Here is a 10,193-nt window from a genome sequence, read left to right as displayed (position 1 = left end):
TCTTATATTTAAAGCATCTTACAAATGCAAAAGTGTATATTTGAAGAGTTCATTGTATGTATTAATATTTTCTGAACTTGTGAAGGAAAGAGGGAAGCACATATTTACATATTATTTCTTATTTCATTATTTCAATATCTGTCATGACAACTGGTAATTCTAAAAAAGGAATAACTATGTAAGGAACATAAGGAAATCCTTCATTAATTAAGAAATTTACAATATTAATTATGAAATAAACCAACAGCAACATTTTATACTAAATACCATATTTTTCTAAAAAATTCTAGTAGTAAAATGTATGTTGATCATTGGAAGAATTTACATAATAAATGCTTTCCACTATGCACAGATATTAAACCTCATGGAAAATTGAATACAATCAAATAATCATCTGTGATTTCCCCTAAAGAAGCAACAGTTCATTGAACATAAATGATACACCTCTCTGCTACTTCATTTGTGTTATTTCCTAGCCCAGAGCCTTTCCATGGCAATTTTCATGTCAGCATTTCTCAGAGTATAGATGAGGGAGTTCAACATTGGGGTCATAACAGTGTAAAGCACAGTCAAGGATTTATCAATGGGCAAGGTACAGGGAGGTCTCACATAAATAAAAATACAAGGAACAAAGAAGAGGAGCACCATGGTGAGGTGGGAGCCACAGGTGGACAAGGCCTTGTGCCTCCCTTCCTGACTCAGGTTCTTCAGGGTGTGCAGAATGACCCCATAGGAGATGAGCAAGAGCAAAAAGATGACCACACAGATCGGCCCATCATTGGTCACCACTGTGAGGCCAATAATATATGTGTCCATGCAGGTGAGTTTCAGTAAGGGATACATGTCACAAATGAAGTGGTCGATGACATTGGGGCCACAGAAAGGAAGATTGTAAACAAAAATAATGTGAATCACAGCATGAACAAAACCCCCAACCCAGGCCAACAGCAGCAATAGAACACACACTCGATGGTTCATGATGGTCAGATAATGCAGGGGTTTGCAGATGGCCACATACCAGTCATAGGCCACGACAATGAGAAGCAAAATCTCAGCACCACCAAATAAGTGTTCTAAAAAAAGCTGAGTCATACAACCTTCAAAGGAAATGGTTTTCTTCTCATGGAGTAAATCTATCATCATATGTGGGGTAACTGTGCTAGAATAAAGGACATCCATCAAGGATAAGTAGCCAAGAAAGAAGTATATTGGAGAATCCAAGGCTGGGCTGAGCATCACAGTCACAATGAATAGGTTGCCTGCCACTGTCACCACATACATCAGCAAGAACATTGCAAATAATATTTTTTGACCCTGGAGGCTCTGAGTGAGTCCCAAAGCGTGAATTCAGTCACATTGTTCCTTTGTTCCATATGTCCTTCTCCTATCACTGCTCAGAACAAAATTATCTGCAAATATAATTATTAGCAGTGGCCTCATTAAATTGTAGGATAATTTGTTCATTCATTTTATAAGCAGCCATTATGATTTATCATGTTTTACAACTATCAGAGACTAAAACTACATAAGATTAATGAAAGCACTGTTCTCCACTGTGATTTTGTAGAGGGGTAGTGTCTGAAAAAAAAAAAAAACTAGAAAAGTGGAGAAATGACTTATATTAAAGAAAAATGGCTCTACTGTAACTAGTTTTTCATGTGTAAGCTAATCACAGTTGGAAGAATCTAATCAACTAGTTATAAAAAGCACAAAGAAATTTTCAATTTCACAAGTTTTTAAGAGTGTAGGTAATGATACTTTAAATAAATGCACAAAAATAGTTTGGGAAAGAACTTAAAATTAAATGACATAAAAAGAGTTAGTAAAATATAAGGAATATATTTAAGAAATTAATAAATAAAAGACAAACCAATAGCAAATTGGGCAAATAATATAAACATGAGAGCAAAGGAAAAGCCCACCCCAAATGACCATAAACATAGGGTAGGATGCTGAAGTTCACCTGTAAACAAAAAAGGGAAAATAAAGAAAACCTCAGCTATTTTATATATGTCATACTTTAAAACCGATAAATTTAAAAGTGTTAGTAAAAATGACCTGAGAACTTTCTTGCATTGAGATTTTATAAATTTTTGGAACATAATTTTTCAATTTGTTTTGGAAGTAAATTTACATATATCTTTTATCAGAACCACTTCACTCTTTGGAATCTATTGCATAGATATTAAAGCCATAGTACATAAGGACATATATATGGCACATCTTGTGGCATTATTTATAATGGCCTGAAACAAAAAAATAAAATAAATTTAAGGCGAATTTTAATAGAGAAAGCATTGAGTAGAACACGAAACCCACTAAACTGAAAACAGACATTTAAAAGAACTAATTACAAATATATCAGCACTGTATTCAGAGAATTTCCACAAGTTATTGTGGAATAACGAAGAAATAAGCACAAAACTACATAAAACATGATATTATTGTCAGATGAAAATAAAAACACCATATATGTATCCACTTATAAATGTATATAGTCATATGAGCATGGGGAATATAGAAGGATAAAATTTTTATTCATTAAATTGATACATTTTAGGTACACAATATGATGACTTTCATCACTGTACCTTTACATGATGTATCTTGGTTCTTATTTTTCCCCATTCTCCTGCCCTCCCTTCAATCCCTCCACCCCTCCCTATTTCAAAGTCTTTGTTTCCACTTTTCCATTTCTCATATTTATCCCTTTGCCTTCTTTCCTTTCCCCTACACCTCCCACTTTCCCTTTAGAACTTTTCTTCCTATTTCACATTATCTATTGTATATTTTGATCCTCATTTACACTTTCAGTTTCTGACACCAGAGAAATTATTTGGTATTTATACACATGTGTCCTATTTATTTCAATTGAGTATGGCCTCAATGTGCAAGAAGATTGCATGTTTTGCTGTGGACATTGTTTACATTTGTGGTATTTATGTAAGTGGAAGCCAGGGGTTGTATGTATGAGATTTAAATGATGGGCAGGAAGAATACAAACTGAGATTGGAGAAAAGAAAAAAATAGAAGAGAGGAGGAAAGAGGTGAGGAGGGGAGGGAGATGGAAAGTGAGGGATAGGGCTGAGAGAGGGGAGGGGAGAAGTGGAAAAGAAGAGGCGAGAGAGGAGAGAAGAGAGAAAGCAGAACATTAACAGAGAGCCAGAGAGGAAATTTAACACAAAGAAAGAAGACATCACCATAAGTAGGATCAATATTCACTAACCCAGTTTCCTATTAAAATAATCCTAGTAATCTCAATTGCTCTCCAAGTCTCTCTTCATAAATACTTCAAGCTGACTTCATAAATTCTGCTCTACTTCCTCTCATAAACATGGATTATCTGTCTTCATATGTTCCATGTCTATGCTCATGCAGTAGAGCTCATCCTCTTTATAACTCTGAAGAACACTGCTCCTCCAATTTTCCCTTCCATTTCCTACACCAACAATTTTTCCCCTTCCCACACACTATTCTGTCAACACATGCATGTAACATTTCTCCATGTTCAATCTGTCCTTTGACACTACATCACTTTTAAGCAACCACCCACACTCAATTTTCTGACCTTCTTGTACAATGTTCCCCTATTGATAAAGTCCAGTGGTCAGCTGTATGCCTCTTCTGATCTGATCCACTATTATGATTCACTAAAATTAAAGCTTGTTCACTTAAGTATTAAAACGAGGCTCTAAAAAGTCACTCATTCAATTTCTATGGATGCTACATCACTTAGTTTTTAACAATCTAAACAATCCTTAGAAGGCAAGTTTGTTGATTCTATCTAGAATCTAAAATCTCTCAAATAGTCACACATTAAATTAGTTTGTAAGAACACTGATGTTAGAGAAGGTAAATTTATAAAGTTCTGCAAATATGTAATGTAAAGCCTATTTCAGAATCTTACATATAAATACTTTTCCTTGGATTTTTATAATATCAAAATAATCAAGCAGAGTATTAAAGACTGGGGTCAATGCTCACATATTTTAGCAAGCACAAAGGACCTCCTAATGCAACTCCTTATCAGAATCACACAGAGCTTTTAAGATTATGAGTTCTTATATCACCAAGGTACTATACTTACATCGTGTAAAGCCTAGTTCAGAATCTTACAAATAGACACTCCCTCTGTGTTACCTTCATGAGGGAGTAGTCATTAGCCATTCCATCCCAGTTCTAGATTTTGGTGTGCTCTCTTTGGTCCTGAATGATAACTGCTCAGGCACCCACAGCATCTCCATGAGTATAGAGAGCAAATCATGCATCCACCAGCACCTCACCTTGAGATGCTGCCATTGACCAGTTTTCCCATGGTTTCAGAAGGTTGATTCATCATACTTTCAAAAAAAAATTACTCTTTCATTTTTTCAATTAAAAAAGATCAATATCAAAAGTGCCTTGTAACATCATGAAATTTGAATCTTGATTATAAACAAAGAAAACCCAAATCTGCACTGTTTGCAAAATTTGCCCTAATAATGAACAAATATTAACAAAACATTTTAGGGTTAAAAACCCTGAATTTCATGCAAGAAAGAATCATGAATTTTTAAGATACATATTGGCAATTTGTGTTTTAGTCACTGAAAGTGAAATGCTAAAAAAGCCTTTAAAATATTTTGATTCTCAGTCAGGTATACTTGCCTGGCTGCATACAGCATACTTGAATTTAATGTTGACTAAAGGATGGGGGAAGATCCCTATTCTATCGTGCTTTGAGTCTAGTATTTCAATCCCTAAGAAAACAGTCATGTGAGGACTAGTGCAGACAGGCTCTCTGAGGCAGGGGTAAAGGTGTGTGGATGCTTTGCTTGTATTAGAATTACAACACAGATTGTTGAATCATTTCATCACTTTATCTCAAAGGCTGAGTTCCCTTAATTACACTCATTGGCACAGTAGTCATGATGCTGAGGGTAGACTATGCACCTCCAGAGATTCCAGAAGAATAATAACTGTGTAGAAAGAGTTTTACAGTAACAGTCCCTGGAGGAAATAGCATAATTATACAACTTGGGGGTCAAATCACCATGTCTTGGCAGTAATGATATATGTAAAAATGCTCTTTCTAAAACCATGAATTATGAGTGTAGGAGAAAGTATATGGAGGATGGAATGATCAAAATATATGCATGTAGGAAAACCCCAATAAACATAAAATTAAGAAGAACTTCTAAAAAGTACCATATTTTGGGTTTTTTTATTTTTATATGTTTTTAGTTCTTTCATTGGTACATTTTAGGTATACAATTGTTTACATTTATCATTGGGCATTTGTACCTGTACATGATATATCTTGGTTCTTATTTTCCCTACTACCTTTGTGCCATTCACCCCCTCTGCACTTCCTTATTTACACAGATTTCATTTTCATATTTTTTCTTTTCTCACAGTTTTTCCTTTCCCTCTTTTCTTTCCCCTTCTCCTCCTGTCACTCCTTCATCTTTGGACCTCTTTTTCCTATTTCAAATTATCAATTATTCATTTTAATAATTTTCACCCTTCTTTACACTATCAGTTTCCCACACTAGAGAAACTATGTGGTATTAACACATGTGTGTCCTATTTATTTCACTTAAGACTATGGCCTCAATATGCATCCATTTAGCTATAAATGAATCTAGTTTTTCATTATTTATGGCTGAGTAGTACTCTATTTTATAAAAAAAATTACATTTTCTTTACCAAGTTTCCAGTTGATGGGCACTTAGGCTGCTTCCAAGATTTAGCTATTACAAACTGTGCTGCTATGAACATGGGTGCACATATATCACTGTGGTATGATTCTTTTAATTCTTTTGGGAAGATACCCAGCAGGGGAATACCTGAGTCAAATGGGACCTCTAGTCCTAGTTCTTTGAGGTGTCTCCATACTGACTTCCACAGTGGTTGGACCAGTCTGCACTTCCACCAACAATGGAGAAGGGTCCCTTTCTACCCATAACCCCACCAGCATTTGTTATTTATTGATTTCTTGATAGCAGCCATTCTTTCTGGGATGAGGTGGAATCTCAGTGTTGTTTTCATCTGAATCTCTCAAATGATGAGTGATGTTGAACATTTCTTCATGTGTTTGCTGCTTTTACTTCCTTGTCTGGGAAATGTCTGTTCATTTCAGGTGTCCATTTTTGAATTGGGTCTTTAAATTTGGGGGATCTGATTTTTTTTCAATTCTTTATATATTCTAGATAGCAGTTCTTTGTCTGAGGTACAGCTGCTAAATTTTTTTTTCCCATATTGTAGGTTGTCTATTAGCTCTGTTGGCAATTTCTTTTGCAGTGCAGAAGCTTTTTAATAAGATGAGATCCCAGTTGTTGATTCTTTCTGCTAGTTCCCATGCTGCTGAGGTCTTGTTCATGAAGTCTTTTCCTATGCTAATGTCTTCAAGAGTTCTACCTAACTTATCTTCCAGCAAGTTTAGTGTTTCTGTCTTAAAATTTATATCTTTAATCCACTTCTATCTTAATTTAGTGCATGGTGATAGGTATGGGTCTAGTTTCAAGATTTGGCAGGTTGAAATTCAGTTTTTCCAACACCATTTCTTAAATAGGCTATCTTTCCACCAATGATGGTGGTTGGCTCCTTTGTCAAAGATGAGGTGGCTGAGCATGTCTGGAGTTGTTTCTGCATCTTCTAATCTATTCCACTGATTTGATTCCAAAATCAGGGAAAGACCTAACCCAAAAAGAGAACTACAGGCAAATTTCCCTAATGAACATAGATGTAAAAATCCTCAACAAGATATTGGCAAACAGAATACAGAGGGTCATCAAGAAAATCATACACCCTGACCAAGTTGAATTTATCCCAGGGATGCAAGGATGGTTAAACATTCGTAAATCAATAAATGTAATACACCATATTAAGAGTCAAGGACCAAAACCATATGATCATCTCAATAGATACAGATAAAGAATTCAACAAAATCCAACACCCATTCATGATAAAAATGCTACAGAAAATTGGAATAGAAGGTCTTTATCTTAACCTGATTAAGGCTATCTATGAAAAGCCAACAGCCAACATCATACTAAATGATCAAAAACTGAAAATTTTCATGTTAAATTTGGGAACAAGACAAGGATGCCCACCATCACCATTCCTGTTCAATATAGTTCTGGAAACATTAGCCACAGCAATTAGAAAAGAGGAAGAAATAAAAGGAATAAAGATAGGAAAAGAAGAAGTTAAACTGTCATTATTTGCTGATGATATGATACTTTACATAGAAGACCCAAAAAACTCTGCCAGAAGACTTCTAGACTTAATTGACAGATTCAGTAGAGTAGCTGGATACAAGGTCAACACTCAAAAAACAATAGCCTTCTTGTACACAACAGACTCACTGAGAGAGAAATTAGGGAAACAATTCCTTTTACAATAGCATCCAAAAACTGAAATATCTAGGAATCAATCTAACAAAGGAAGCAAAAGACCTCTACATTGAAAACTGCAGCACTCTGAAAAAAGAGATTGAAGAGGATACATGAAAATGGAAAGACATCCCTTGTTCCTGGGTAGGAAGAACCAATATAGTGAAAATGCCCATACTTCCAAAACTACTATATAGATTCAACACAATGCTAATGGAAACTCCAACCATATACTTCACATAACTAGAGAAAACAATCCAGAAATTCATTTGGAACCATAAGAGACCACAATGGCTAAAGCAATTCTAAGCAACAGAGACATGGTTGGGGGTATCACAATCCCTAACTAGAAACTATACTACAAAGGTACTGTGATAAAATCAGCATGGTACTGGCAAAGGAACAGACCTGAGGATCAGTGGAATAGATTAGAAGATGCAGAAACAACTCCAGACATACTCAGCCACCTCATTTTTGACAAAGGAATCAACCACCATCATTGGAGGAAAGATAGGCTGTTTAAGAAATGGTGTTGGAAATACTGGATTTCAACCTGCCAAAGCTTGAAATTAGACCCATACCTATCACCATGCACTAAACTAAGATCGAAGTGGATTAAAGATATAAATATTAAGACAGAAACACTAAACTTGCTGGAAGATAAGTTAGGTAGAACTCTTGAAGACATTAGCATAGGAAAATACTTCATGAACAAGACCTCAGCAGCATGGGAACTAGCAGAAAGAATCAACAACTGGGATCTCATCTTATTAAAAAGCTTCTACACTGCAAAAGAAACCCCCAACAGAGCTAACAGACAACCTACAATATGGGAAAAAAATTTAGCAGCTGTACCTCAGAAAAAGAATTGCTATCTAGAATATATAAAGAATTGAAAAAAATCAGACCCCCCAAATTCAAAGACCCAATTCAAAAATGGGCACCTGAAATGAACAGACATTTCTCAGAACAGGAAGTAAAAGCAGCAAACAAATACATGAAAAAATGTTCAATATCACTGGTCATTCTAGAGATGCAGATGAAAATAACACTGAGATTCCACCTTACCTCAGAAAGAATGGCTGCTATCAAGAAATCAATAAATAACAAATGCTGGCAGGATAGTGGGGAGAAAGGAACCCTTCTCCATTGCTGGTGGGAGTGCAAACTGGTGCAACCACTGTGGAAGTCAGTATGGAGACACCTCAAAGAACTGGGACTAGAGGTCCCATTTGACCCAGGTATTCCCCTGCTGGGTATCTTCCCAAAAGAATTAAAAGAATCATACCACAGTAATATATGTGCACACAAGTTCATAGCGGCACAGTTTGTAATATCTTTTTGATTTTTAAAGTTAATTTTAATTAAAATTTAGTATTGATTTGTTCATGCACTTATTTCTATTTGTCATTCCTTGTTTATTTGCAGATTTTCTTTTTATTATTTTATCATAATGCTTTAATATGTAATCCTATGTAGGTTACATTTCCTTTATTTCATTTCCATAGCATTGTGTATAAAATTTGTAGTGCAGTAATTTTACTTTTTAAAAATATTAATGGAAAGTATAATAGATAATAAAAATAAGAATTGAAAATGGAACCCAAACACAATGGCAGAACTGTAGAATAAATCCTCCCACCCATTATCAATCTCTGCTTCTATTCTCAGACATGGACACAGTCCTCTTAATCTCCACAAATAGAAGCATTTTTATGTATAAGGATGAGTGCTTGTATTTCTGTGTGTAAAAATTTTCATTTACTCCCAATCTCCTGAAGATTTTCATTCATGCCTATTCGTAGAGTGGGTTTTATTTTTTACATATTATACTTGTGTATGCTGAACTTTGATCCTCCACACTTCCCTCTTTCCACCCTTTTCTCTAACAAACTTCTTCAACAGTTTTCTTCCTACTTTTACATCACCTGTCTTCTTGAAAATATCTTTATTTTTCTAGGCTTCTCATGAGAAAAAAAAAAAAGTTCCATTTGAATTTTGAGCCTGACTTATTTCACTTAACATGATGGTCACCAGTTCCATCTATTTTCCCAGCAGCCACATTGCTCACGACTGTGCCTCACTCTCTCCAAGGATTCTTGATTCCTGCTTAGGTAGACACTGGATGGAAAACTAAGGGTCATTATTTGGTCCCTCTTGATATCTCACTTACTATAGCCTGGCATTTTTGAAGTAACAGTAATGAGTGTGCAAATTGCTACTTGCTGATAAAATATGAAATATAGAAAACATCTATAGAGTAAGAAGCAGTAGACCTGCACTACCAGTGTTGTGAATAGTTGGAGTGGAAAGGGTTCTGACCTCTTCTAATTCAATTAATTTATTTTTCAATGTGCTGAGAAGTTTGTGGTCACGTTTAGAGAATCACTCAAATGCATGCCTTTTCATGCTGAGTGAGGATGGACTTCTCCCTCGAGTAAACTACTTTTTGGAATCTGCACACTGAATTCTATTTTTAAGTATCCTCAGTACATAGGGAGTTTTATATACAACACAGTTTCACATTATTCTCTACTTCTCCCTCATTTTCTATTTTTCTCCTTCATTAGTAACTAGCTTACTCCAAAAGCTCCAAAAATCTGATACCAGCAGCTAGTACAGTGGCTGTTTATAGTCGTGACTTCATTCAGATCAGTTAAAAATATCTGCTGAAAATCAGGATAGAGAACACATATTTGCTAAGAATTTGGCATAAGCCAAGGACAGGATTAAATGTCCTGAAAATGCAAAGTGAGATTCAAATAAGGTAATGTACTAAGTACTAAGTAGGCAGCAATGTACTAAATATTTTTGTAG

The 10,193-nt window shown here is 35.2% G+C and overlaps 1 pseudogene; it reads right to left on the bottom strand.

The window, feature by feature from the left end:
- Positions 1–465: 465 nt before the first annotated feature.
- On the bottom strand, positions 466–1,373 carry LOC101698398 (olfactory receptor 4A15-like; annotated as a pseudogene).
- Between the last annotated feature and the right edge of the window lie 8,820 nt (positions 1,374–10,193).

Source organism: Heterocephalus glaber, unplaced genomic scaffold (genome assembly GCF_053883595.1).
Source record: "Heterocephalus glaber isolate CG9 unplaced genomic scaffold, H.glaber_assembly_v1.0 deba00001673, whole genome shotgun sequence".
NCBI classification, from domain to species: Eukaryota; Metazoa; Chordata; class Mammalia; order Rodentia; family Bathyergidae; genus Heterocephalus; species Heterocephalus glaber.
This window is presented reverse-complemented; position numbering and strand designations above follow the sequence as displayed.